Genomic DNA, 27,722 nt, shown 5'->3' with positions numbered 1-27,722 from the left:
TATGTCTGCAACACATATTAAAAGGCAACCAAACACCTCAGTCCTCAATTATTTATAAGATAAGTTAATTGAAATCAAACAATAATTCTTAAACTCAGCCCCAGTTGATAAAACTACCTGGCCTCTTGATCACTTATGTAGATTGAAAGGAAAGATATAGCTTTGATTAGCACTTTCAGAAAAATAGCAAATGAGATAATAGCTACCATACCCTTTTTCGTGGGCCTTCTAGAGAGCCACCATTGTGCTCTAGCCGGCATGCAAATGACAAACCTTTTTTAATGTAACAACAGTGTGGTAAAGCACCCAGTGAATATCTGGCATAACATCAGTTTTAAAGGCCATGTACTGTATGTTTTGAAACTAAATCTTTCTTCTTCCTATTGACTTCTTGCCCTCCAGAACATTTGAGTCGGCTGCTTCAAACACTTTCACTAAGTACAAAGTCAATTGACTGTAAGTGGTGATGAAGAAAGTGTCATGTGATTAATACTGTAGTTCAAGCTCTTCTGATCAGTCACAGAAAGAGCAGCTAAGTAAACTCAAACTTCCTTCCCCAGAATCACAGTGTGTTAATAGTGGATAGACAGCCTGAAGCCCAGTGGAAAAAAACAAGCCACTCAAGGAAAATCTCTTCTTTTACATAGAGCAAACTAGTTGAGCAGTGTTAAAAGCTGGCTATTGATTTGTGCCCAGACTGAAAGCCATGCACTGATGTAAATGAAAATGTGTCAAGAGTCAGTATTGATTTTTTTTTTTTAAAGCAAGGCTATCCCCAGAGAAGTACCACTAGCCATACTGCTGTGTTTGTTAGTAAGTGAAATAAGACCCTTTTCCACAAGGATACACATGTCCAGACATCAAATTTCCTTCCTTTACTGGGGTAACATGGACCGTATGCTGAGTACATCTGAGGCTGACTATTTCTTCTTTGGGAAAATTGGCCAACGGAAAAAAAAAGTTATGCCACAGGTAAGGGAAATAATGTTAAAACAGAACAAAGTTACAGAGATGAGCTCGCATGGTATCATTTTTTGTTTTTTTTAAATCATCAATCACAATAAAGCTGTCTTAAAATATGAACTTTTTGACAAGAGCAGAGCAATGAGGGAATATCAATTCTGCCCAGGAAGGAGCAGCACTGACAGGCTCTGAGGACCTCATGATAGGACTCCTCTTTCAGAATTATGATAGCTACAATGCAAGAACTTGAGAGCAAGATAAGGACTAGTAGAAGAGAAATTAGAGTATCTTAATGTATTGCTTTAAATCTACAGCTAGGAGTATACAGGTTTGTTCAGAAGAATACAAGAATTGACCTAAGTTTTCTTCCATTGCAGAAACAAGTACAAACCTCAATTGTTTTTGGCTCAAAATCAACCTAATACCATATTTACTTCAATCCGAGACAAGCTTTTTTTCCCAATTTAACAAGGGCAGGAAAGGGAACCAAGAGGTGGGGGTCAGGGGCAGGGTTCTGCTGCTTGTTTTCCCAATGCCTGCCTCCCTGCCACTGCTTGCCTTGCTACGTACCCCTTGCTGCTCCTGTTTTCGGGGGGAGGGAAGGGCAGGGCAACTTTAAGACTACCTTCTAATAATTAGATTATATAAATAGAAAATTAAAACAAATTTAGAAATTTTCCATGCATAGAAACTAATTATTTGGGGGGGGGGGGGAGGGGGATCTTAAATCTGATCCCTAATCTTGGATTAGGGTAAATACAGTATAGTACTTTCTTCCTAATTGATTTCAAATATCGACAAGTACTTATTCTACCCTCCTTCCTGCCATGGGAGAGTGAACAGCCATCTCAGAGCTTTCATAAAGATTCCCACAGTATAATGCATTACATTGCCCATGACTAAGGCTTTATCTAATCTGAGCTATACTTTCTGACGTGGCAACTAACAAAGAGTATCCTTTTGCTAAAAATGGCAATATTGGAGCTCATGCTCAAGATAAGTAACGAGCTTTCCTGAATTGATCTTGGACGACATGCTAAATATAAAGCAGGTTTATATTTAGTTTGAAAGCTGGGCGAAGTTTGGGTAAGTTCTTATCTTAGATCTGGATTCATTAAACCATCCTAGTGAGAGACATTTTTGTCAGTGCTTCTTTCCTTTATTTTCACAGTTCTTTGTGCTCCTTGTATAGTCACTGTCATCTGTACATGCACAGGCTGCCTGCAGTGAGAGCAGCACTGCTCTTTCAGAAAGGATGGCCTCTCTGCTTTGGATCCCCCATACACCACCTCTCTGCCCATCCATCACTATCTACAATTTGCTGTCTATGAAAGGAAGAACATACTTTTCTCCTCTGCCTGCACGCCTGCCTCTATGCATAGTTTCCTCTCCTTCCTCAGCCTCACACCTAGCTTTATTGGTAAAAGGAATGAATCATTTCAAGTTAAAAAAAGAAAGAAAATCACTAAAACCTTGGGTCCCATGGGATATAAACTTAGATAATTATATCAGCCTTGTATCCCTTTAATTGGTACAAACACAAGATAGAACCTGCTGCCTTGGAAAAATACTGAGCAAGGATGCTGATCCCAAACCTATGTAAGTGAATGGAAAACTTTTATTGACATTATTTACATTTCAGAAAATAATATTCATAAACTATTCCCCAAAGGGACTTAGGGCTAGACCCCAAAAGGATGTAGGCACTTCATATGGCATTTATAGTTTCATAGTTGGTAGGGCTGGAAGGGACCTGAGGAGATCATCTAGTCTGACCATCTGCCGTGGCAAGAAAGAGTACTGGGGTCAAACGACCCTGGCCAGATGTTCGTCCAGCCTCCTTTTAAAGACCCCCAGGGTAGGAGCAAGCACCACTTCTTTTGGAAGTTGGTTCCAGGTCCTAGCCACCCTGACAGTGAAATAGCGCTTCCTAGTGTCTAGCCTGAAACCACCCTCCTCTAGCTTGTGTCCGTTGTTTCTTGTAACTCCCGGGATTGCTCGGGGGAACAGGGACTCTCCCAATGCCTGCTGGTACCCCTTGACTAGTTTGTAGACTGCCACTAGATTCCCTTTCAGCCTTCTCTTTTGGAGGTTGAACAGGTTCAGGTCCCTCAGCCTCTCCTCGTAGGGTCTGCCCTGCTGACCCCTGATCATGCGGGTGGCCCTCCTTTGGACTCTCTAGGTGAACTGTAGGCCTGTAAACCACAAACTTTAAGGAAAGAACCCCTGCTCAGGTGTTTCTCAGTCCCTAAAACTCATTAGGGATCTCCCTATTTGCACTGAAATTTTCCTTGGTCCCTGCAGGTTCTACTCTGGTGGGATGTGGGAAAGGTTGATTTAAATAGGCGTATCACACAAGCCTCTGACTTCCTGAGCAAGTGCTGTCAACTAGGTTATTTTGGAATAGTAGACACCTTCTTCAGGTGCTTTTTAAAAGGAAAACAAGAATCCTAATCAGTCCTTTCACAGAATAGACATAGCCATCCACCCCAAGAGAGGACTGAAACCTTTAGATTGTCAATGGCCACAGGCACCTCTGTGTAGCCTTAACTTCATGCTCAGTGTTTCCTGTTGGCCAACTTTCAGCATGAGGATTCTTTTAATCATCCATATGATCATCTCTTTCCCCATGCACCATAATAGGAAGCCTGGGTACTTCACTATGGATCTTCAATTCTTTTCTAGGGGCTAGAGGCCAAAAAGTTAAAAATCACAGTGCTTAACTTGTAGTGCCTGAGTGTATGTCTGTACTCAAGCCTCCGCCTAACTATCAGTCTAGACATTCCCCAAGCTTTTTTTGTTATATACATATATTAAATCTAGCCCTTAAGTACCATTACAATTGTTACATAATCTAGCAACGGCAAGGTAAAGCACTGTTAAGGTGGTAAAGTATCTTGGGTCCTACTATCTTAATAGTTTTTTTCAGTGTGCTGTGTTCTGTCTAGTATGCCAGGCAGCTTTTTTCAGTGTTGTATTGCAACTGCAATCCATTAGCATTATTAAAACGCAAGGGGATTGTTAGTAAATAAAAACCTAAAATTTTTCCACAGCTATCATCTGTATATAATCTGCAGAGATATTCATTCATTAAAATGCTATGATAAAAGACATTATCAAGAAATATGAAAGGGAAAACACTTATAATCTGGTTACAATTTATAAATCTATTTAAAAAAAAACATATATGGGAGCAATCTGACATTAACTACCCTCCAAGCATTTTCCTTGTCTCATAATAATGTTTGGGTTTTTTATTTGCATAAGTGATCTTATTTTTGACAACCTCACCATTTCCAGTGTGGTCTTACACTTATCGTTTCTGGGCACAGTGACAGAGAATCATTGAAATTACTTGAGCCAACTTTGGAAAAAAAAACACATTTTTGCTTGTATATCTAAAGAACTGAACACAAATATGGACTTAGGGCTAGACCTTCAAAGGTACTTAACCATTGCAATGCATAATTTCTTGGGCTTTAACCAGCTATTGCATTTCTCCCAAGAGAAAGCCTTTTGTGTGGGATTCTGCAAGTGTTCACCCCATTGTCCCACTTCAAGTACCTGTGAAGTATGTCAGATAAAATGTGCTAACAGATTTTTCTGGGGCATCCATGATTGTACATGAGTTAATTGTAGCTCATTTGACTTAATTAGAGTTCATTCCAGAAACAGAACTGTCAGGCTGTGTGTATACTGGCAGAGGAGCAGCAATGCAGCTTGGGAGAGCTAGGTGTGTAAAGGGCTCTGCTTCTCCTGTGTTGATCTGAGTCAGAACCCAGGACTATTAGAACTGCCTCAAATTAAATATCTGTTTACAGCCCTGAGCCACATCCCCACATGCAGGTGTGTGTGCTTGCAGTGGCAGAAAAAGTAGTGGCACAGATTTGTGCTACTTTTTGCTGCTGCACACAGCCCTGCATGTGCACTGTGGTGTGGGGCGAAATGCCCAGCTTCAGGCAGACTGCCTGTTCCCAACTTTTTCTGGCTCTCGGCATGCTGGAGGAGCCATGGTAGACATAGAGGAGGGGAGATGCTCTGGCTGGGAGCCAGAGTATCTCCCTAGAAGACTCAGCCTCCAGTTGTTCTAGTGCATGCCCCTGGAGCATGCTCCATACTGCTTTTTTGCTTTTTTTTTTTTTTTTTTTTTTAATATGTACCAGGAGTTCCTGGTATGAAATTTTGGCACTCTGCTTCAAATTTGCAGTGCAGCACATGGATGCATGTGCACCGCATGCAGTTTGCAGCTCCTCAGGCAGGCTTGAGGTGCCGCAAGCCACATGAACATGCCCCTGCTGTCCATCTACCTATTGGAATCCTCAAGCCTATTTGCCTAGTCATTGAAATAGGTAGGAGCCTTGATTCATGTCTGAGAGTATGAATTCATCCAACATGTTCAAGTGCTGCTTCTAGTTTAGGAAGTGTCCCACACGAGGGAAATGTCCATCTTTTATGTAACAGACTTGCAATAAGAGCACTTAGCAAGTGCAAGATCAGGATTTAGTGCCCTTCTCAGCCTGAGAAGGTTCAAACCTACAATAAGAGTTCCTTAACTACCAGACTGTAGGTGAAGCCAGAGTGGGGACATATACCACCCTGCCTCTTGAAGCTGTCCCAGTTTGCATAAAATAATAAAAGATATATTAGTTCACTATAGCCTAGTGACTAGGTCAGATGTCTTGGGGATGGGGGGCAGACCTGCTCTATGGACCACTTACACATTTTACATGAAAGGTTTATGGCTAAAATACACAAACACTCCTTGGAGTAGAGAGCAGAACTGAGGTTTCAACCCCTCCCCAGTAAATGTTCTGCCCACTAAGCTGCTCCTTCTTTGACACAATGAATCATTAATTATGTTATGCAAAATGAAACAGATTCAACAGGAGGAATGAAGAGTACCTTCTCTTCACACACACGCACACACACACACCTTCTCCAAAACAGTCCATAGTGTGGGGGTATGGCACTGAGACAGAAGTCATGGGATTGAATTCTCTCAAACGAAGAGGAGGTTGCTGGGTAACAGGAAGTTGTTTGTGTGTTCGGGGTCTTTTTATCATTGTAGGCATTAGAGTAGATAAGACTTTTAAGGAGGGACATGAAAGAGAACAATAATCAATTGCTTATACCACAGCAATGGCATGTCCTAGCCAGAGTGAGCCTGAGATGCCCTGCTCACACCCTGCTATCCATGGCCTGCTGGCAAATGCCAAACCCAGACATTGCAGAAACTCCAGGTCACTACAGATTTATCCAGCATAGCCACTGGCAGGCAAATTAGAAATCACAGGCTTAAGAAAAGCTTTGAAAGGATTCCTTCAAGTGTCTTCACTAGCATCCTTCCAGATTTGGAGACTATCTGTGGGTGTGAGTGGACCAAACATGCTGCCCTACCCTGCCATAGCCTGGCTAAGACACTCCATTGCCACAGTGTAGATGAGCCATAAGATGGCCTTGTAAATATTATCTGTCTTATAGTGTTACGTTTAACTTAAAATTGGTAATGGGGGAACCAAGTTATTTGAAGGTAGAATTTTAGTCATTTAAATAATCCAATGTAGGAAATGAAATGTGTGACAGCCTGTAATGTCCCAGTCACTTGTCTTTTTTTTTTTCCTAAATGGATGAAGTGCTTTGATTTCAGTATAATGGTTTGTGCCAGTTCTAAGCACCGGGTATAAAGTGCAGACATGATAATAGTTTATCTGATTTTTTTTTCAAAAAGAAGCTATTTAAAAATATCTTCAAGATACAAAAAATATCCGGATGAAATATCAGCTGTCTGAGAAAACTGTCCAACAGCTACATTTTCTCAAAGAAATCTTTAGTAAAAACAGCAATAACAATTGCGCTGCTTAACATTTCACTTATCTTGGGTTAAGTTCAGAGTGAATTCATTGTAGGAAAGAGAAGCAGATCTCTCATGATCAAGAACTAAAAAGAAAAAGTGTTTCACATGGTGAGGAAAGGAGAAGAAAAATATGTTGTTCATTCACTTTTCTTTTCTGGCCCCAAGTCAGCAAAGCTTTTTAGTGGATATTTAACTTTAAACGAATGTTATATCCCACCGAGTTCAGTGAACCTTTGCATCTTCCCGTCACCCATCTGTAGCTAAAAGGAGGGAGGAATGAACATGGAACCTGTCATTTTGGAAGAGTCAGTGGGAATGAAGAGAGAGAAATGTAGGTAATAGCTTAGTCAAGAGAGAGAAAAGATGCAGTAATGATGGTGGACATGGAAGGAGATGAGGTGGGGGAAAAAAAAAAGTTTTTGCAGTTCAGTAACTCACCATAAATCCAGTCCTCCAGTAACATTTTCTTCTGGCTTTAGTCTCATACTTCTCTCTGTCTACCTCCTCCCCCATTCTTTCTATCTCTCTGTTCAATGCATAGACACATGGACCATCAAAATAACGTACCTATCCCCATCTTCTTAATCATCCAGCTCATACCATCAAAACAAGCTCTTTGAGAATGAGGAAGAGATATTGTGAACAGGATAATAATTCTCCATAGAGAACTTGACCCAACTGTTTGACTTCATGAGGGCTATAGAACCTAACTGCAAATTGTCTGCATTATAGTATAATGCAGCTGCCCTTAGTGCAGCATTAGATGTGTACCAATAACCACACTCAAGATGAATATTTTTGGTATCTACTCAGCACCATACTAAGGACAGCTACATTCCCTTCTTTTGATGTGTAGCACAGATAGAGCGGGGAGACCATGCTTCACTATGGTATTCCTCAATGATGTGGACATACTAGAATTCACTGAAGTATATAGCAGACAAATGCTGAAACGTAAATCCATGTGCCTTGTTTCCCTTAAATCATGCAAGAATATTTATCTATATGTTTTATTTATTTAATTCATAGAACTCATAGAGAAGTAGGGCTGGAAGGGACCTCACAGGTCATCTGGTCTAACCCCCTGCCTGAGGCAGGATCATCCCTATCCAACGTATCACATACAATTCATAATCTAAACTCTAAATAACACTACTCTCAACTCTGATACAACATAGACCTAACACCCTAAACTGCCACAGGTAAAGCCAACATCCTGCTTCTATGAATTGTTGTCAATATATGCTCAAGAGGTCCCAGGGAGAGGGCCATACCCCCGCTATAAAAGAAAGCAAAAACCCCCACAGCCCATACCAATCTGAACATGAGGTAAAATTTCTCTCTGACCCCAAATATGGTGATCAGTTTAACCCTGAGTGGAGAGACCTCTAGCCAGGAACCTCCAGCTTTGTCCCAGCAGGAAAATTGGCACTATAGCCAATGCTCAGTGTCTCTGGGGAGGCTTAAAAATACCCTGACATGTATAGCAGAATAAGAGGGAGGGAGGAGGGTCGGGAGGAACCAGAAAATCCCAGAAACATGGGAAATACCCATGGTAGAAACTAGGCATAGCTATGCTGAGATTATCCCTGACCAACCTCTTCTTGAACACTTACAGCAATGAAGAGTCCACAACTTCCCTAGGCAGTCTAGTCCACAGCCTCATTATTCTCAAAGTAAAGAAGTTTTTCTGGTAACCAATCTAAATTCACTTTGCTGAAACTTCCATCCTCCTCTCTGCAGCAAAAGAGAAAAGGTGCTTTCCCTTTTCTTTAATGGCAGTCCTTTAAGTATTTGAAGACTGCTAAAACGTCCCCACTGAAGTGCCTTTTCCACAGGCTGAACATGTGGCTCCTTCATCCTCTCCTCGTGTGACTCACATTCAAATCCTTGATAATCTTTGTTGTCTACCTCTGGACCATCTCTAACTTTTCTATGTCCTTTTTTAAATGTAGGGACCAGAGCTGCATGCAGTACCCCAGATGAAGCCTAACCAGTGCTGAGTAGAAAGGCTCTATCACCTTCCATGTCTTGCACCTAATGTTTCTGTTGATGCAGCCCAAAATTGCATTGGCCTTTTGTGCGGCTGCATCACACTGAAGACTCATATTGAGTATGTGGTCTACCAAGACTCCCAAGTCCTCTTCCATAGAGCTGCCATCCAGCCAGGTGTCCCCCATTTCGTATGTATGTTTTTGATTATTCCTTCTGAGGTGTAGCACCTTGCATTTGCCCTCATTGAACTTCATCCCAGCTTCCCAATTTGTCAAGATCCTCCTGAATTGTGCTCACGTCCTCCAGTGTGTTGACAATCCTATCCCAGTTTTGTGTCGTCTGCACAGTTGCTCAATAAGCTTTTTATGCCATCATCCAAAGACATCATAGACACTCCATCCATAGACACTCCATCAACAAGTTGAACAGCATAGGGCTGAGGACAGACCCCTGTGGGACTCCACTTGAAACCTCCTACCATTATGACATGGACCTGTTAATAATTACCCTTTGCTTATGGCTATTGAGCCAGTTATTTATCCACCTTGTAGTAGTTTTATCCAACCCACATTTCTCCAATGTGTTTATGAGAAGGTCATGTAGGATCATGTCAAAAGCCTTGCTGAAGTCCAGATACACTATATCCACAGCATTCCCTTCATCTACCCAAGCAGTTACTTTGTCACAGGAGATCAGGTTTGTTTGACATGATTTATATTTCATTAATCCATGTTGGCTGAGCCTTTCTTCCTCCAGATGCTTACAAATGGCCTTCCTTAGGATATGGTCCAGTAATTTCCCAGGCACTCCGTTGAGACTAACTGGTCTGTAGTTCCCTGGGTCCTCCTTGCAACTGTTGCCTTTTTTTTTTTTTTTTTTTAAATGGGGCACTTTGTTGGCCCTTTTCCAGTCCTCTGGTACCTGGCCTGTCTCCAATGACTTCATGAAGATCATTGCCAAGGGCTGTAAGATCTTCTCTGCCAGTTCTTTCAAGACCCAGGGATGAAGCTCATCCAGCCCTGCTGACTTGGATTCATTCAGACCCAACAAAAGCTCTCTGACCATCTCTTTTGTTATCTCCTCCCTCATCTTGCCACCTTCCTAATCCAGATAATCCCTATTAGGTGTCTGGCAGCTTAATTATTTTGTGAAGACTGAGGCAAAGTAGCTGCTGAGTAGCTCCACCTTCTTTGTATCTTCAGTTATGGAGTTCCCCCTGGCTTGTTAACAGAGGACCCACAGCATCATTGGTCTTTCTTTTCTGGCCAATATACTTATAGAACCTCTTCTTGTTGTCTGTGACAGGGTACCTGAAGCACCCTGCCATGAGCAGGGCTAGAAAAAAGAGAAAAACTTACCTCACAGAGGTGGAGGAGCTGCGGCAAACTGCGCTGCAGTCAGGACAAGTGGAGGACCTGGCTGGGGCCGCAGCAGATCAAAGGCTGCCGCAGCAGACCCAGCTGCTGGAATCCAAACACTGAAAAAGACAAGCGGCACAGGAAAAGAAAGAACCACACCAGCGAGCAAAGAGGGAACAGCTGGGTCAGGCAGGCAGCCAATAGGGAACTGCCATGATGGACCCAGCTGGAGAGCGGGAATTTTAAGGGACACCAAGGGAGCGTCCTAGGAGGAGACAGAATAAGAAAGAAATCCGAGAAGAGAAGGAGAGAAGGGGAGAAGCCCAGTGAAGAAAGAAGGGATAGAGGGCCAGAGGGTAAGCACTGGCCCTGTGCCTTACCCGACAAGGTCCAACCAAGAATTGGAGACAGGAGGCTTGAGCAGTTGGTGAGTCTGATCCCAGGGGGTGAAGGAAACAACTTCAGGGGCCTCAAAGAAAAGGCAGGCGAGGGTGACTTTACTCCCTCAGAAAAGAGAGAGAGGACCTCAGCCACAAGAGAGTGACAAAGAGAGAACCATAGATAGAGACAGCTATCTTGGGACCCATGCAGGGAAGAACAAGACAAGCAGCCACTTAGGCAGAGTGTCTAGACTTATCTCCCAGAACATTGAAGGCGTGGCAGGCGATCTACAACTACAAGATACTACTGTTCCAACTGGGAGGCAACACGACTCTAGGTGGCACGGGAAGCCCTCCTTACATTGTCCTTAACCTCCTTTACAAGCTCATTCTTTATCTTTGCCTTCCTCATTTTGTCCCTGCAAGTCCTTCCTATTTCCTGGTATGGATGGCATGCCCATTCTTCCATTGCCTACATGCTTTCCTTTTGCATTTGTGGCATTTTAGAAGTTCCTTGTGCAGCCATATCAGTCTCTTGCTATTCTTCTTGTGCTTCTATCATGTCAGGACAGATTCTTGTTAGGCTTCCAATACTATGCTGCTTAGAAGCTCCCAGCCCTCCTGCGCATCTTTATCCTTCAATCTATCCACACATGATACCATGCCTATTAGCTCCTTGAATCAAATCAAATCAAATCACCTTTTAAAAAATCTAACAACCTATTTTTGCTGACCTTATGCTTTCCCTGTCTCAGGATCTAGAATTCTAGCGTATTGTGATCACTTCTTCCCAAGTTACCCATCACCTTCACATTCTCCACCAGTTCTTCCCTGTTGGTCAAGACAAAATCCAAGATAAATGATCCCTTAGTTGTATCCTCTGCTTTCTGGAAAAGAAAGTTGTCCTTCACACAAGATAGGAACTAGCTTGACATTTCATGTTTGGCTGCAATGTTTTTCCAGCAGATGTCTGGAAAACTGAAGTCTCCCATCAGTACCATCCCATAGCTTTTGGATAGATTTGTCACCTGCTTAAAGAGTACCTCATCCACATCCTCTTCCGGATTTGGTGGCCTATAATAAACCCCCACCATTATAGCAGTGCCATATCTTTCACCTTTCATCTTCACCTAAATTCATTCTGCTTTGCCATCTTCTTCCTCCTGAACCAGGGAACAAATGTATGTGATGTGTAACTGATGTATAAGGCAACACCACCACCTTTTCTCACAACCCCAAAACAAAGTGTAAGCCTTAATGTTCACATTCCAGTCATAAGCCCCGTCCTACCAGGTCCTGGTGATGCCAATCACATTTCTTTTTACAACCTGCAGCTTCCAACTCATCTTGTTTCTTCCCCATACTTCTCACATTTGTATACATAGATCAGGTGTATTTTCCACATTAACCTTGTTGCTTCCTTTTTCTAACACTTGTTGCAGTCCATGTAGACTCTCTGGCCCTTTCCCAGAGTTGAGTTGCTTCTTAAAGGCCTCTTCCCTCTGGGGTTAGTGCTCTGTTGCTGGAGGGTTTCGATCACCATGCCCCATGAAACCTAGTTTAAAGCCCTTCCTACAAGGTTGACCAGAACAGACAACTGTATGAATTTGCTGGTTGTGTTTATAAAATCTCACTTAACCATTTGTAAGAATCACAATCTTCCATTTTAGTGTATGCATGTAGCATAAAATGGCCTACAGTTAAGTATGGAACAGAATCCAAGATAAGATACATCTGTGGCCCTGACATTTTACTACTTTTTCTAATCTATAGCATGGAGAGTAATGAAGCTTAGGGAATAGTATGTTATTGGACAAGGATCTGAAGCCTTCATCAGTTTAATGGGACAATTAACTCAACTGTTCTGCAACTCTTGATCTACAGAATTTTGGTTTAAGATTAGAGTGATGAGGTGAAGATTAACACCTCTGGGTCAGTGGGGCTGATGAAACATGACTTATTAATCCTCAAAGTAAACCTTAATTGGACACAGGAGCACTCCTTCCTTCACTGTTAAACACTGCCAACTCCCTGGGTAATTAGAGTAGATGGTGAGTATGATAGAGACTTAGTGTAATTAGACACACCAAAACTAAAGTAATGATTTCCCCCCCCCCAGGAATACCATATGCCATTTTCTCTAAATAACCCAGCATTTATATTTATGAACGACTGAAAAACTTCCACTATAAATAGCCGGTGACTCTCCCAACATGCTAACATGTGGGAACTGAGGAATGGGATTCATCAGAAACAATCCCTTGATTTAGAGGAACTGTATTAAATTCTGGCCTTTGGAGCACAGAGAATTTAGTTTGCCAAGAGGTTAATGAGCAGGTTGATTTATTCTTATTATTTACCTGTCATTGCTTATCCTTTCATCGGGCTCTTTCCATTAGGAGGTACCATTTCCAATGAGGAGAGCTACTTTAAAGCATCTGGGTATGTTTTGATTTCATAAAATGGAAATGCTTTCTTTTCAGAAGGATTTTTTTTTTTTGTGGACAATTTAATAAATTGAATCATTATATTGCAGCATGCAGTTAAAGAAGGAAGAAGAGGCCTCACATTTTCAGTTACTGTACTCAGGGCTTCAGAAATGAGGAAATGAGACCTGAAGGTTCATTAGAAATCTTCATATAGTGCAGAGCTCATGAAATAAGTTAACATTCTCATTAGGGGCTTGGAGCTATTTCTTGGGGGGGGAAAGGCTTTTTACTCCAGTTGTTTACTGTGTGGTAGAAACAATGTCCTCAGTCAATGGGGATAATCATTTTCTCCATTTTATATAGTTACAAAACAAGTAAGTCATGTTAATAAGCAAGGTTGTTAAATTATGTCAATCATGTCTAAACATCAACAAGCACATTGCTTTATGCAATAGAAATGTTGTCGAATGCCTGAATATTCAATATAGTATAAATAGCACATGCTATGATTTATTGATTGATACCATTGTTTCAGTCTATATTTTTAAAGAATTTTGACGCTGGGGAAAAAGCTATTTTTTTTACATTAGCTGACCTTCCCTAGCCACAGCTACTTTCCCCATCAGCACTGTCTCTCTCTCTCTCTCTCTCTCTCTCCCTCTCTCTTTCTGTCCTCCCTGTCATGGAAGCTACAAGACTTAATTCAGCACTATAGCAAGACACACTTCCAAAGGCTGTAGCTGAGGAGAAGGGCAGGAGAAGGGACTGGCTGCCTTCAGAATTTTCTGTTAAAAATGAAGGCAAAATTTAGACTAGGTATCATTAACAAATTTTTCCCGAGCCCTAGTATTTGGGGTCAAATCTTTATTCTGGTGGTCCCCATGACAGCTTTCAGAGTGACAACTCCATTTGACACCTGTCATCCAAGAGTCATCCTCAAGCTAAATAGCCCAGTCAGTGTTTCACAGCTGCCTGTTACGAAAGGACCTGCCTGCTTTTGGTTGTTGCTAAGGACCCCCAAGATGCCATCCCTAATGGGCCAGCTGGTATATACGCAACAAAAGGATGGACAAGTTTACAGAATGAGGCACAGAGACTCTAGATACAAGAATATCTGAAACAGAAAAGTAAAGATCACAGAAAAAGATAAGACAAATAGTAAGACAAGGCTAGCTCTAGATGGAACAATAATATCCATTAGATTAATCAATAGGGCTTTTAAGATGGCAAGAATAATTTAGCCAAGGAAGAGCAGGCAATGCAGAAAAATTTTAATTAATTCTTTACCTCATTCCCTGGGAAAAAAAATGGTAATATAAACTGGTCACAGATATACATGTTCTCAGGGAAAACAAGTATCAATGGGAAGATCTCAGAGAATGGAAACTGCCATCACTCTATTGAATACAAAGGAGCTACAGCAGTTTACAGGGACTAAAGATCACATCCTTATAATTATGAAATGAGGGCAGCACCAAGCAAGCACCAAGTCTGATTTGTCTCTGTTCCAAAATAGTGAAGGTAGCAGCAGCAGGACACTGTACAAGAGGCATCATTCATCGGAGATGTTTCGCAGTTTGCTGGGAACCTAGGGAGTTCCTAAGGAGCGGAAGAAATTAATGCTTGCAACATGCTTTTTCAAAAAAACTGCTTAGTCAGGATAGCACAGCTCAGCTGCAGTGTCTGTTTTTTAATAGCATCTTGTTTTGCTTTTTTTTAAAAACTCAGTAGAAGGTCAAGTGAGGTGCCCAAAGTTATGTATGGCCTGATTCTGAGAAATGCTGAATGCTTAAAAAGTAACTGTGCTAGTTGTTGCTAAATAATTAATTGTTTTTGGGTGTGTGGGCTTATTTCACTTTCTAATACTGGGTAATGAACAAGTTAGGGTCTATCAGAATAGTTTAAGGGTGAGGTTTTCTGGGCCATTGTTGTTCTTCCCATTACTGTTGATTTCACTGATTTCAACTACTAAATTTCTGATGTCTTTATTTAAGGCACTATCTGGAGTGCTTACAGGTAGAGATTATCCTTCCTTTGCATACACAGTATCTTTTGGAGATTCAGATCCTTCAGACCATACAGTCAGACCATTCTTCTCCCTAGCCTGCTTCTAAAACAAGAGCCCATCATTTGGGGCCTCAGATTTTTTATTTTCCTTCCATGCAGCTGCAAAGGAATCACCTCCAGTATTACAAGATACAGTTTTCCAAGAACCCAGATGCCATTATGGGGATTTGGGGGCAGTTTCCCCTTCCTTTAAAATGATTCACTTTACAGTGTTTGGTGGTCATAGCTAAATATGCACACTAGTTGTTGTCCAAGGTCTATATACATCTTTGGTGTGGAGACAGTGTCAGCTGCAATAAATTAATCTATTAGATTAACACAAGAGGGGTGGAGATGGAAGAATAAATTAACCTTATTCTTTCCCTATCTGACTTGAGTGCTGATGTTACTAATTAAAAGCTGAAGCAGCTGTTTGGACTGACATCCATATGTGTTATGTCAGAAACTCAGATACCTAGAAAGGGGGAAATCAGGGAAAACTTAATCTGCCACCTTGTCAAAAGGAGGTAGTACTTCCTCCTTGCAACAAAGCAGCCTTTGCAGACTTGGAATTTAGGAGGCCCATGGGGTCTGCAATGTGCCACAGGCACAAGGGCTCATTTTTACTTGATCCAGCCCTTGGGAGAGGATATACTACAGAGGATTGTTCTTTCAGCACAGCATACTAATAAATCTCCAGAGATCATGAATCTTATACTAAAAACTCTAATTAAGGATAGGTTTTCCTTAAAAAATGATTTTTAAAAACCTTGTTGTACTTCCAAAGTCTCAGTAGAATAGCAGGTATCAATGAGATTATTTATTTTATTAAATAATATACAAAAAGCTTAATTGGTATTAGAGTACAGTACCTTAGAAATCATACTTGGGGTTGCTTTTGTATCTTTTACTTGCCTATTGCTCCCAGAAATCAGCATCGAAAGTAGAGTGACACTTTCCATCTGAATGTCAAACAGATCTGCCTCCATGGAATAATATCAAGGCTGGCTAGCATAGCTCTACACATTTCTGGCCCAAGCTGAGTATTACCTGAATGACTTGTGCTGGCTGGTTGGGCAAAGACAGGAGTCTGTTCTTCTGAGCACTGAAATGTTATTTTTCCTGAACAGGAGAGATGAATGTTATTGGCATGATTGCATGTTATCTAAATCAGGGGTGGCCAGCAAGTGGCACAGACAACCTCTGTGTGTGGCAAACAGCAGATCAGGGAGGGAATGGGAAGTGCAGTGGCAGATAGGGTAGGGAACAGAAAGCAGAGAAGCAGATCAGGCAGAGAAAAGGGATTGGAGCAGCAGCTGGGGAGGGTAAAGGGCTATTTGTGGCATGCTTGACCAAAAGGTTGACCCCACTCATCTAAAATGATATGTGTGCACTCTGAGACCCAATCCTCAGCATGAGAGGCTCCACGATTACCTTATCTTTTTCAGCTTTTTCTGCCACTGTGGATGTGAAAATGGTACACTATAGAGAGATGCATAGGAAATATATATTAAATAAAAGAGCACACCCTGGGATTCCAAGTATTGAATTTGTGTCAAACATACCGATCCACATTTTAATCTAAAGCATTAGCTGTTGCTCTGAACTGACCTTCCTTGGCCAAAAGCAAGCTCAATTGCATTATCTTCTGTTTGCTCAAAGGATAAGCAAAACAGCTGTTATTGTTATGTAACACTTGCAGCCAGGCGGCTGCATAGAAAATAACAAGGGTTATCTGGCTGTGATGGTGCGGGCCCTTTTTTGTAAGCTCTAAAGCAACACAAGATGCAGAAATATAGCAGACAATCACTAGGATCCTTTTCTTCTTCTTCACGCCATAGACAAGATATTACTCTGCAGAAGTGCTGCCCATTAATATTCAGCTGGGAGTTTATATTTCAAACACAAGCATTTTGTTATTCTTGTAGATGGAAAGAAGCTGTTACAGTTCGAGGAGATGAAAGAGACACAACACTTTTTGTTTGATGCATCAAGAGGTACAAACCCACTGATAGCTGTGTGGCTGATTTCTTCCTCTGAGCATCTTATTAGGTCTGTGGGTATGCAAGAAAATTGGTGGTGTGAGGTTTTTTTGATAAATCCTATGAGCAGTTGGCAGGAATTTTCACCCTTGGTGACATTTGGAGCATACTGGTGTGGTGACTAAATGACTCTGTGAATTATTTATTTATTATTACAGCAGGGTCTAAGAGGGATCAAAGCCCCATTATAGTAGGCACCGTGTAAATAAATAGCATGGTCAGCCCCTGGGCCAGAGAGGTCCCATTCTAAGATTTAGAGAGTGTGGAACAGGTGGGGAAAGAGAAGAATGGGTAGAGGGAAGGGCAACAACAGGACAAAGTAACAATAGAGGCATATGTATTTGCATAAGAGTGTGCTGTTTGCCATGGCAAAAAGATCCAGGCATGATTTATCCATACAGCCATAAAAAGAAATGTGATGGAAAACAATAAACAGTTACAGTTTGAAGGGAGAAGTGAGGAAAGGAACATCAAGGCCTCAAAGATTAAGACGATTTAGAGATGCGCAGTCATAGAGAACAGGCAAAATGTGACTTAAAAAGAAATAACTCATGACCCATCCTAAATATTAACAAAGCTATCTCAGGTACCCTTGTGAATTTAGCTTCCTTATTCTATGCCATGAGTTATCACTTGGCAAAAAATGAGTCCTGCTGTGGAAATATTTGGTAAATTACTCACCGGAATAGATAGCAGGACTGCTACCCATTTTATGCACTGAGCTGAGAGTCTGCTCAGGGGAGATATCCAAGATAATCCTACTGTGGAGCAGGTATAACTCTTTCTACTGTCTTCTAGTCCAGCAACACTTTTCAACATTTTATAACTTAGAAGATGTGACTGAAGCCTTAAAAGAAGATAAAACTTCACACATGCTTAAAGTTAGGTGTATGCTTATACTTTGAGGATATTGGTGCGTAGATATATATTTAATGTATATATGTGTTCTGCTCATACTGCTCCATGAAGGCTTAAACCAAAATCAAATATAAGTCAGCCCTGACTATTCCCGTATTTCCCAGGAGTACTGCAGATCGGGACATGGAGGAGACATGAATGAAGCAAGTGGGTCATATGGACAGTTTCACAGGTGTCAGGCCCAGGTCACTGGGCTCTTTCCTGCATGGTGAAGGATGAGCTAGGGCCCAACTGTGCCATGTCAGCCTATTATTTTAGATGTAAAACTACAAGTGCATTTTTTAAAATTAGAAATCCCCTGCAGCCACTGATAACTAACAATTACTTCAGTGTCAGTGATGAAGCAGTGTAAGGGACAGGAGGGGGAAAACACAGGCACAGCGAAAGAGTAACAAGAGAGGAAGTCAACCAGAATAAACAAGATTTTCTCAAGAATATATTTCATGTATCGGAGTAAGGAAATTATTAGTTGTCTCTTTCACACTCGTTAAGGTGAAGTAATTGAGACACAATTCCATTCAGATACTACTGAGATTGGAATGCTCTGAGTGGAATTGGTTCAAAAACTACCTTCAAGGAGACTGACTTAAAGTATTTAAGCCGGGGCGGGCAATTATTTTGGACGGAGGACCACTTACGGAGTTTTAGTAAGCCATCAAGGGCCACATGACAGGCAGCCAGGGGCAGATAAATATTAATTTTCTAAATTTTTAGGGGCCCTGTGGGCCAGATAGAATGGCCTGGGGCCCGCGGGCTGCATTTTGCCCATCCCTGATTTAAGAGAAGAGACTTTTCTGAACTGAACCAGCACAGCACATCATTCACTGAGGCTCTAATGGCAATTTTGTGTCATGGAAAAAGCAATTGAACTCTCCCTCCCCCTTTAAAATGTAGAAATATTTCTTATATAAACTTTAGTTTCATATTCCAATGAAACAGTAGGATTGAAAGAGTAATTAGGGTATCAGGTCCAAATGAAATTCAATTCACATCTCAGGCCTTAACACATCATACTATTAAATGAGGGAGCAGAACAGAAGAAGAATTAACTGGTTTCTTTTAAGTTTAGTAATTGCAAATGCAAAGTTAATATCATCCAGCAGACATGGTGCCAGAGGACAACTCAAGCTAACGAAATAATGGGAGCTGTGATAAATAATTTATGCACAATATCAAAAACTGAGCAAGATAAAGAAATGGAGAACCCGTTTGAAAATTTGGAAATTGCTCAAAGCTGTTCCTACGGTGATTCCCAGGAGGATGAGCAGAGATCTGTAATATACAGTTGCAGAGTTTATAGTTCACACCCTTTTCCCCCTTTTTTATTTTTAGCACTCATAGTTTATTGGGGAATAATAGAACAAAGAGTGAAACAATCCTAGTAGCCACTTGAAATAAGTATAGAAGGTAGTGATTTTCTTTCCACTCAATCTGTTTATATAGGGTGTCTATTCCTCTCTCAGACTGCACATAACATTTCCCATGAAACCTTCCATGCTGAGATGGGAACAGACCCAGAAACCTCAGTGCTCACAGCCACATACCTCCTTATATTTATATTTTTATTACAGCGATAATACTGCCAAATTATAATACAACCCAAGCCATCCCTTTATGATCTTTTATTAAAGGCAGTCTGCTGCTGCTCTTGGTTAAAATTCAAATTTGATTAGTTCTGGATTTTCTGAATAGTAGCAGAGCAAACTGACAGCAAACTAATGGAATCTTTCCAAAGGTAGTGGCATGGTTTTGAACGAATTACGCATCTCAAAATGAAAGTATAATTTTCCCTGTCACAGCCATTTAAAGAAGATGTTAAATTAAGCAAACATAAACATAAAAAGCTTACTTAACAAGGTTTGCCTTGTATTGTTTTGCACATCCCACTAACAAACCTGAGAACACATGTTTTGACAAGACATAGTAGTCAAAGGTTTCTTTATCCTTGGATATGGATGCTTTATTGTCATCTAATTTCCAAGCAGTGAAAGAATCTATTTCTTCACCAAGCTCAGTGCAAGATATGCTGTAGATTGAATTAGTAGTGAAGATTTTAATTTCTCTGGATACAGAATAACAGTTTGCCCTCTTTACCCATTTTTCCATATGCAGCTATTTCTTTTCATGGAGATTTCTCAGAGAATATTTTCAACTCATCTAGAAATGTAAGCCCATATCCCTTTAGCCAGTACTTTGCCTCCCATTCTCTGTACCTATCTTCAATAACTAAATTCAGTGAATAACTGCACTTCAACTATGCTCAGGGGATTTGTGTAACTGCCATGTTCTGTGAAATGCCGTTACATGTCAAAATGAAACATTTTGACTTTTCCAAGGTTTTTTCCAGTTGAAAATTTTTGCCAAATTTGACTCAACTTCACAAATAGTTCCAGAGGGCAAATAAATTATTCATCCAAAAATAAAATCTCTCAACTCTATTAATAACAGCTACATAGATCCTGTGGCCCAAACTCTCAGAGAGTAGGACAACGTGGAGGGAAGCTATCCCATCTATGAGGAGTAGAAGGAGCTGCGAAACAGCTGCATTGTTTGCTGTTCTGTAATCTGCCAGTAGGTTGAAGAGAGGATTTCATCTCCTCATCTCCCTTGTGAGTGCCTTCCTGCCTATCTGAGCTTCTCTGCTCTTAGTTCTTTAATTTCCCACTGTTGTCAATTGATGAAGAAATTATTCACCAGTAATTTTATAAATTATTCCACTGGCTCTATTGATGATTGAATGATATTAACCAAATAAAATATTTGTTAATCTTTTCCCCATCAATGGGTAAAACCCTTAATTATTATTGTAATTATTATTATCATGATCATCATCATCATCATCATTATTGTTCTTGTAGGTGTTGTTAAACAGGGTAAAGCAATATCAGAGAAATCCCATAGAGCAAACTGGCATGGCTGGATAGCCTTTGATCACACATCTGAGTTACTGCAAGGTATATATCTAGTTAGATCTCAGGTAGCTTACTCACAAGTATCATCCAGAGGCAGGTGGAGATTCCCTCTGGAGGCAAGCAGTTCCTTGATCATGAGTTTTGAGTGAGAGAGCAAGTTTCAGCTGGTTCAGCTCTTCTCTCTCCCTGAGTCTTCCTCATGGCTGCTGCCCCCTCCTCCTGAGCAGTCCTTAACTTATATAGCCCTTATGACCTCATTTACCTGGTCCAATGGAGGCCAGCACCTGTTGGCTGTCAGCCAACCAATTTGAAATGCATCATTAGTTGCTGGGCAGACTGGCAGTTCCTAGCTCCCCAGGGAACCCAAGCCCCTCACTCAGGTATGTGATGCCAGTCAGGTAGGCAGAGGGAGCAGGTTTCCCCCCTCCCTCAGGAATGTATCCAGCTCAGATTACCTAAAGAGATATGGTAAGGTGTGTACCCTCTGCAGGGCCCATCCTAACCAAATCGTCACAGAGCAGAGTTTTTGGAGAGAAACACAGGTGACCTTCTGCCACAAGCAGCACCACACCGTGTGCCACTGCTGCTGGTCCCCAGGGAATGCCTGTGCCATGCGCCCTCTGATGCATGCCAGGTTACCCCAGATAGGTTAGGGGAGGCTCGGGCCAGCAACTGTCCTAGCACCATCAGCCTTACTTGGGATCCTCTCAGGGAGCTGCAGTCACAGTGGTCTTGCCACTTGGAGCCTGGCCAGCAGCTGGAGTGTGGTTCTGGCCAGCCAGGCTCCAGTTTTGGGTGGTGCATGCTGTGCCGCCTTTTTTTTGCACAGGTTTTTTTGACCCTAGGATCTCCCACGGTCAACGCCCCCCTCCCCCCCCCCCCACACACACACACTGCTACCTTGCAGCATGGAGAACACCTGAATGTGTGGTGTATGGTACCACAGATGGGTCTGTGGTGCCACATACTACACAGCCACACTCACCTGGACACAGCCTGTGAGTTTTCCTGCCTGACCAATTGCATATTTTTTCCCTTCTCTTTAACCCACTTATGTGTGTATACCATGTGTCTGATGAGCATCTAGTGTGATATCAGAAGTCAAGTATATCTCATAGGATATGCTGGCATTTCCTAGAAAAGTGCTGCTGAATCAGTTGTGGTGACTCTTATCAAGAAAGGGGCTGATGAGACAAATTAAAGAAAAAATTATATATAACAAATATCTGGATAAATCCAGTAGTGTTGCAAACCAAAAGCTGACAATGATCCAGATTCTCTTAGATTTGCTAGTGTAAACTGGAAATAATTTCATCAAACTGGAACTCTACTAGTGTGAATCATCAGTGAGAGAAGAATTGGATCCAATAAATTTAAGCAAAGGTGGTAAGACAGGAGAAAGACATCTTCTTTCTGTAAGGGAACACCCCTAATAGTTTTCCAAGCATAGCTTCCAGTATCACAGCTGATCAGAAGCAGCAGCACTTACCTGTCTGGCATCCTTTCTAATAAGAGCCACCTCACCCATTGGTTTGCTATTTGATTTAACAAAGACTGGGGAGCCAATGTCTTTCTCCTCCAAGCTGGAAACATGTGAGAGCGATAATACAGCTCCAAGGCTACATTAACTTCAGCAGCCTGCACTCCCCCAGTGGGAAGAAGATGAATTGATCATGAATGGGAACCAGGACTGCTGAGGAAGTAGAAAGCTCATCTGTAAGAGCTTTCAGGCACCATGCTGTTTTGTAACACCTGGCTGCTACAGGCATGAGCTTTCTTCGCCCCTCCCCCCGCATAGAGGAGCTGAGAGCTGTCAACTGAATAGTCTGGCCTAGCACAGAAGTGCATTCTTGGCCTTTAAAACATACATGCTACAGACAGTCCCAGCTCTCTGAGTCTCAGACAAAGCTCTTAATACATCAACCTCTGTTTTGGAGGCACTGATAGTAACTCCATAGTTACACTTGCCTTGAAGTTTTCAGTTTAAATCCTTCAGTTCTCTAGAAAGGGAGTGTGGTCATGGATGACACGGGTACATATGAACAATCCTCTGTAAACAAAGACTCAACTAAAGCCTGTAAGGACAGGATTGAAGCTGTCCATCCCAGCACAATCCCCATGGGATATGTGGCATTCAAAACAGACTTGGAGTAGGTCTCATGCATTGCACTGCTGAGCCTTGCAGCACCTAACTTTTAGGCACCTAGTGGAATCTATAGCCATGACTTAGGTATCTAGGTTCCCTTTACAATGCATGGGGACAATCTGGTATCTCAGAATGGGATTCATAAAATCAGTGGACTGAGGAGGAAACCACTTAAGCTTGCCCATAGGAGATGTTGAGCAGATTCCACCCCTACCTCCCTCAGGGACAGAGATGCTCTACTCTGCTCAGGAGTCATAACCCTGAACCCTACTACATCAGCTTTTTCTCACAAAAGACAATCAGAGGAGAAGCCCTCCAGAAAGGACAATTTTCTTGCCGTTTTCCAGTTGGTCTAATAAAAGGTATCATTTTGGAACCAAGAGTTCTATTTTTTTTGTGCATCTTTAACCTAACAGGCCATTTCTGAGAGCACTCAAAACACAACTTTAGTTACCTTCTCTTTCAGAAGGCATTTAAATGACCATTTCCCAGGTACATGCTGTTACCACCACACCTCAGGGTATTTTAACACAGGGAGCTTGCATTTCCTCCTCTTGAAGCTATTCTGTTTTTCATTTCTTTAATTTTCATTGGGACAGAGAGAGGAAGAGAATATGACTACATCATAGTGATAAAGCACGTCCCAGGGAAAGGATGGACCTGGATTCAGTTGTTGGAGCAAGAGAGAAAGAGAGCAAGCAGGAAGGGAGCAAAAGGCTCTAGTCCAGTGATAAGGATACTCACCTGGAAAGGGAGACTCCTGGATTCTGATTCCTGCTTCCAAGATTATTTCCATTTTGTTTGCAATGGCTGTAAAATGCATAAACCTAGGAGTCTTTGATTCATAGCTGATATGTTATTTCCTTTGATTTGTTCATTATTTGATTCTTCATGAGGGAAAACCACAATTAAATTTAGAGAAATGGTCATCTTGCTAATATTTGTCTAGGAAAAGAAAAGTGAGCAAGCCAATTCACTGTGGTCAGATACATCATATTTATCAGAATCATGCCTTCATTTTTGCTTATTTTTTCTGGAGAATTTTTAAAGGCACTGTAGGAGCATTAAGAGTTTTAGATCAAAAGACTAAATGCAGGTTAAAACAGAGTCTACATTTTATACCCAGCCTGTCTTGCATAAATATGAAAGATGCCTCTCTCTTAATATCCAGAACCCCACTGAGCTAGGTGCTGTATAAACATGAACAAAAGACATTCCATGTCCCAACGATCTTACAATTTAAGTGGGGGGGAAAAAGCAGCAGATGGTTACAAAGAGACAGATGGTATGGTCAGGAGGACAATGGGACTATATTGATCAGTACGATAAATAGTGGTATGAGCAAAACATCAGTTTAAATGGTATCACATTTTTGTGGCATCATAGCTAAGATGAGTTTTAAAGAAGATGTTTTGAAGGAGGACAATGTGGGTGTTTCAGGGGAGATGCTCCCATGTGTGAGATGAGAAGAAGCATAGAATCATAGAAAAGTAGGGCTGTAAGGTACCTCAGGAGGTCTTCTAGTCCAACTCCCAACTGTGCAGTAGTGTCACATCACAGTTGCTGCCACATGATGCTACTGTACAGTCAGCATCTCATGTAGACATGGCTCCTGTGTATGTATATTATCTACACACACATAATGTATGTATATATGTATATATTCATATATAGCATATGTATACACTATAATATGCGTGTATAATATTATACCACATGCTGGACTTTTTACTCCTAATAAAGCAGGCATAGGGCAAATCTAGTTATGTATTTTACTGTAAGAGCAGTGTACAGCAAATGATATTTGCTGTAAGAGCAGTGTACCAGCAAACCATATTTGCAGCATGAATAGGTCTTTCCTGTTGGTTTCTCCATCAGTGCTTTTTTCTGTTGTTAATATTTGGAATTCTAGTCAAAGCTATGCTATGTTTTTAGGTAAAGTGGGCTTCCTCTTCTCCATAATAGTTAAGGGAGTAGCAATCTTAAATTTTCAGCCAAGGTATAAGTAATGGAAGACCATCTAAGAGTCAGCCAAAAAGTCTTATTTCAGTTATTCAGCATTATTCAGAGAAAGGCAGCTTTTGCAAGGGGAAAAAAATCTTAAAGCAGTTGTCTGTGTACATTGTTCAAAGCAATGGAAGAAATCTTAAGTACAAGTCTGTCAAACATTGCAAATTAGAAGATGTCCTGCCACCTAAGAAACACTGACTAAACCTTAGGCCTTGAGTCACTGCTATTGAGTTCAGTGAGACTATTCATGCATAGAGTACTATGCAGCATCAGAAGGATAGTTGAAGGTCTACAATGTTTGCCTCTATCCAAGTAACTGTAACCCATACAGTTAAATTCAAATCTACAAATTGCTTGGGATTTCTCTTCCTATTTTCCTTGAGATAATATTCCTTTCTCTACCTCTTATACTGCTCTTTCTCAGTCTTCCTCTTTCATTATAAATTCACCATATTTTGCTTTTCTGTCACAGTATCTCTTTCTGGTTGCTGTTTTTGATCACAGTTATGGCAAAGGTAGGTAGCAGAAATGACATTTTTACTTTATTTTGAAGGCCATGAAATTCATTCTTGTGTTAAATTGTTCCGTTTAAGCACTTCAAAGTCATTCATCTCAGGAGGATCAACTTCAGAGCTTCTGAAGAATGTAACAGCCAAAGAAGATTGCCTTTACAGAGACAGGCAGAGCAGACCCTGTAATAGGGCAGACAAATTTAGCAAAAGATAATGTGATGGCAGTTTTTAAAGGTGTTTTTCTCTTCTCACCACCAGCATGGACATCTTGCCCATATTTATTTAAGTCAACCATCTTTCAACCAGATGCAAAAGATGGCCAAGCTGATCACGGCATTTGGGAGATGAGAGGTAAAGGAAATATAGAGGTGTTCATGTGCCTATATTCTGCTATTATTTGGATTATGACAACCTAATAGCCCCATGTAGATATTTAAAAAGGCTAAACAGAGAATTGAGGCTTCTGAGTCTCCAAATGTACATGGTATGGGATCTTAGATCATCCCAGATACTGGGATGATCTATGACCCCATACCAGGTACAGTTGGAGTCATATTCTCTATATATAGTCAGATTCTCTTCCTCTCTCTGTCCCAATGAAAATTAATTAAAGAAATGAAAAACAGAATAGCTTCAAGAGGAGAAAATGCAAGCTCCCTGTGTTAAAATACCCTGAGGCGTGGTGGTAACAGCATTTACCTGGGAGATGGTCATTTAAATGATTTCTGAGAGAGAAGATAACTAAAGTTGTGTTTTGAGTGCTCTCAGAAATGGCCTGTTAGGTTAAAGGAGGGCTTCTCCTCTTATTGTCTTTTGTGAGAAAAAGCTGGTGCTGTAGGGTTCAGGGTTATGACTCCTGAACAGAGTAGAGCATCTCTGTCCCTGGGGGAGATAGAGGTTGAGTCTCCTCAGCATTTCCTATGGAAAAGCTTAGGTTGTTTCTTCCTCAGCCTACCGATTTTATGAATCCCATTCTGAGATACCAGATTGTCCCCATGCATTGTAAAGGGAACCTAGATACCTAAGTCATGGCTATAGATTCCACTAGGTGCCTAAAAGTTAGGTGCTGCAATGCTCAGCAGTGCAATGCATGAGACGTATTCAAAGTCTGTTTTGAATGCCACATTTCCCATGGGGATTGTGCTGGGATAGACAGCCTCATGATAGGCATGAGATACAACTCACACAAGATTTTTTTAGCACTTTTGGAGCTTCTTGAAGTGGTAATGTGCTAAAGTCTCTGAAGGGGAGAGGTATGTCTTCTGACCTAGTGTCCATGTATTACTGCTGCTATGTGTAGATGGCATTCCAAATTCAGTTAATTTGGGGAGGGAAAGTATCTTGACAGCTCCTTATGTAAAAAAGCATTGACTGCAGAAACAATGGATAGGCAATCCAAATTACAATATCTGCAATGGCAAAAGAAAAAAAAATTTTTTGGCCTCAGCCACAACTCAGGGTGAGAGTCTTGTGTTGGAGTTTATTTATGCCCATTATTGTCTTCTGTCAGATTTGCTCAAATCTTTCTATATCAGTGGTTCCCAAACTTTTTTTTCTGTGCCCCGCTGCTGAGAGTGGAGTGCAGCAGCGGCCTGGGGGCAGGGGAGCTCCCAGCATGAGGCTTGGCTCATCTTTTCTGTGTGGCACCGCAAGCTTTGCCCCTACGACCCTCATTTGGGTTGTGAGCCAGGGTTGGGAACCTCTGGTCTATATCCATTATTGTCTTCTGTCAGATTTGCTCAGATTCTCTTCCCTGCTTTTTCATTCAGTATGGGGCATAAAAAAGACAAGAGTTGATAGGGACAAATTTAGATTGCTGTGGTATTCCGCTCTAGGCTTACTGGGATGGATAACAAAACCAGAACTTGGTGCCTGCTGCCTGCTCTCTGATTCCTGAATTTTCATTTCACTTTTGGGGGAGGTAGTGCTAAAAGATAAAGTTGTTGTTCTCAAATCTACTGTTTACTAGTTGGCCAAGAAGCCAGTCTAGACTAATCTAGTCTTTGACTGTTAGTCTTCAAATCCAGTATGTTAGATGAAAGGCTAGAAAGGCTAGACAAGAGGTTTTGAGCTATTGTATCCAACCTGTCATCATTGCAGGTGTTGAAGATCTCTGGAATGATTACTGTATTTTCGTGCATATACCTCGCACCCACG

At 41.3% G+C, this 27,722-nt stretch overlaps 1 protein-coding gene across 2 annotated transcripts in view; it reads left to right on the top strand.

Annotated features, from left to right (window-relative positions):
- The window catches only part of HS3ST5 (heparan sulfate-glucosamine 3-sulfotransferase 5), a 300,161-nt gene that overhangs the window by 245,430 nt on the left and 27,009 nt on the right, over positions 1–27,722 (top strand). The gene's annotated exons all lie outside the window — the stretch shown is intronic.

This window comes from Alligator mississippiensis, chromosome 1 (assembly GCF_030867095.1).
Source record: "Alligator mississippiensis isolate rAllMis1 chromosome 1, rAllMis1, whole genome shotgun sequence".
In the NCBI taxonomy this organism is placed as follows: Eukaryota; Metazoa; Chordata; order Crocodylia; family Alligatoridae; genus Alligator; species Alligator mississippiensis.
This window is presented reverse-complemented; position numbering and strand designations above follow the sequence as displayed.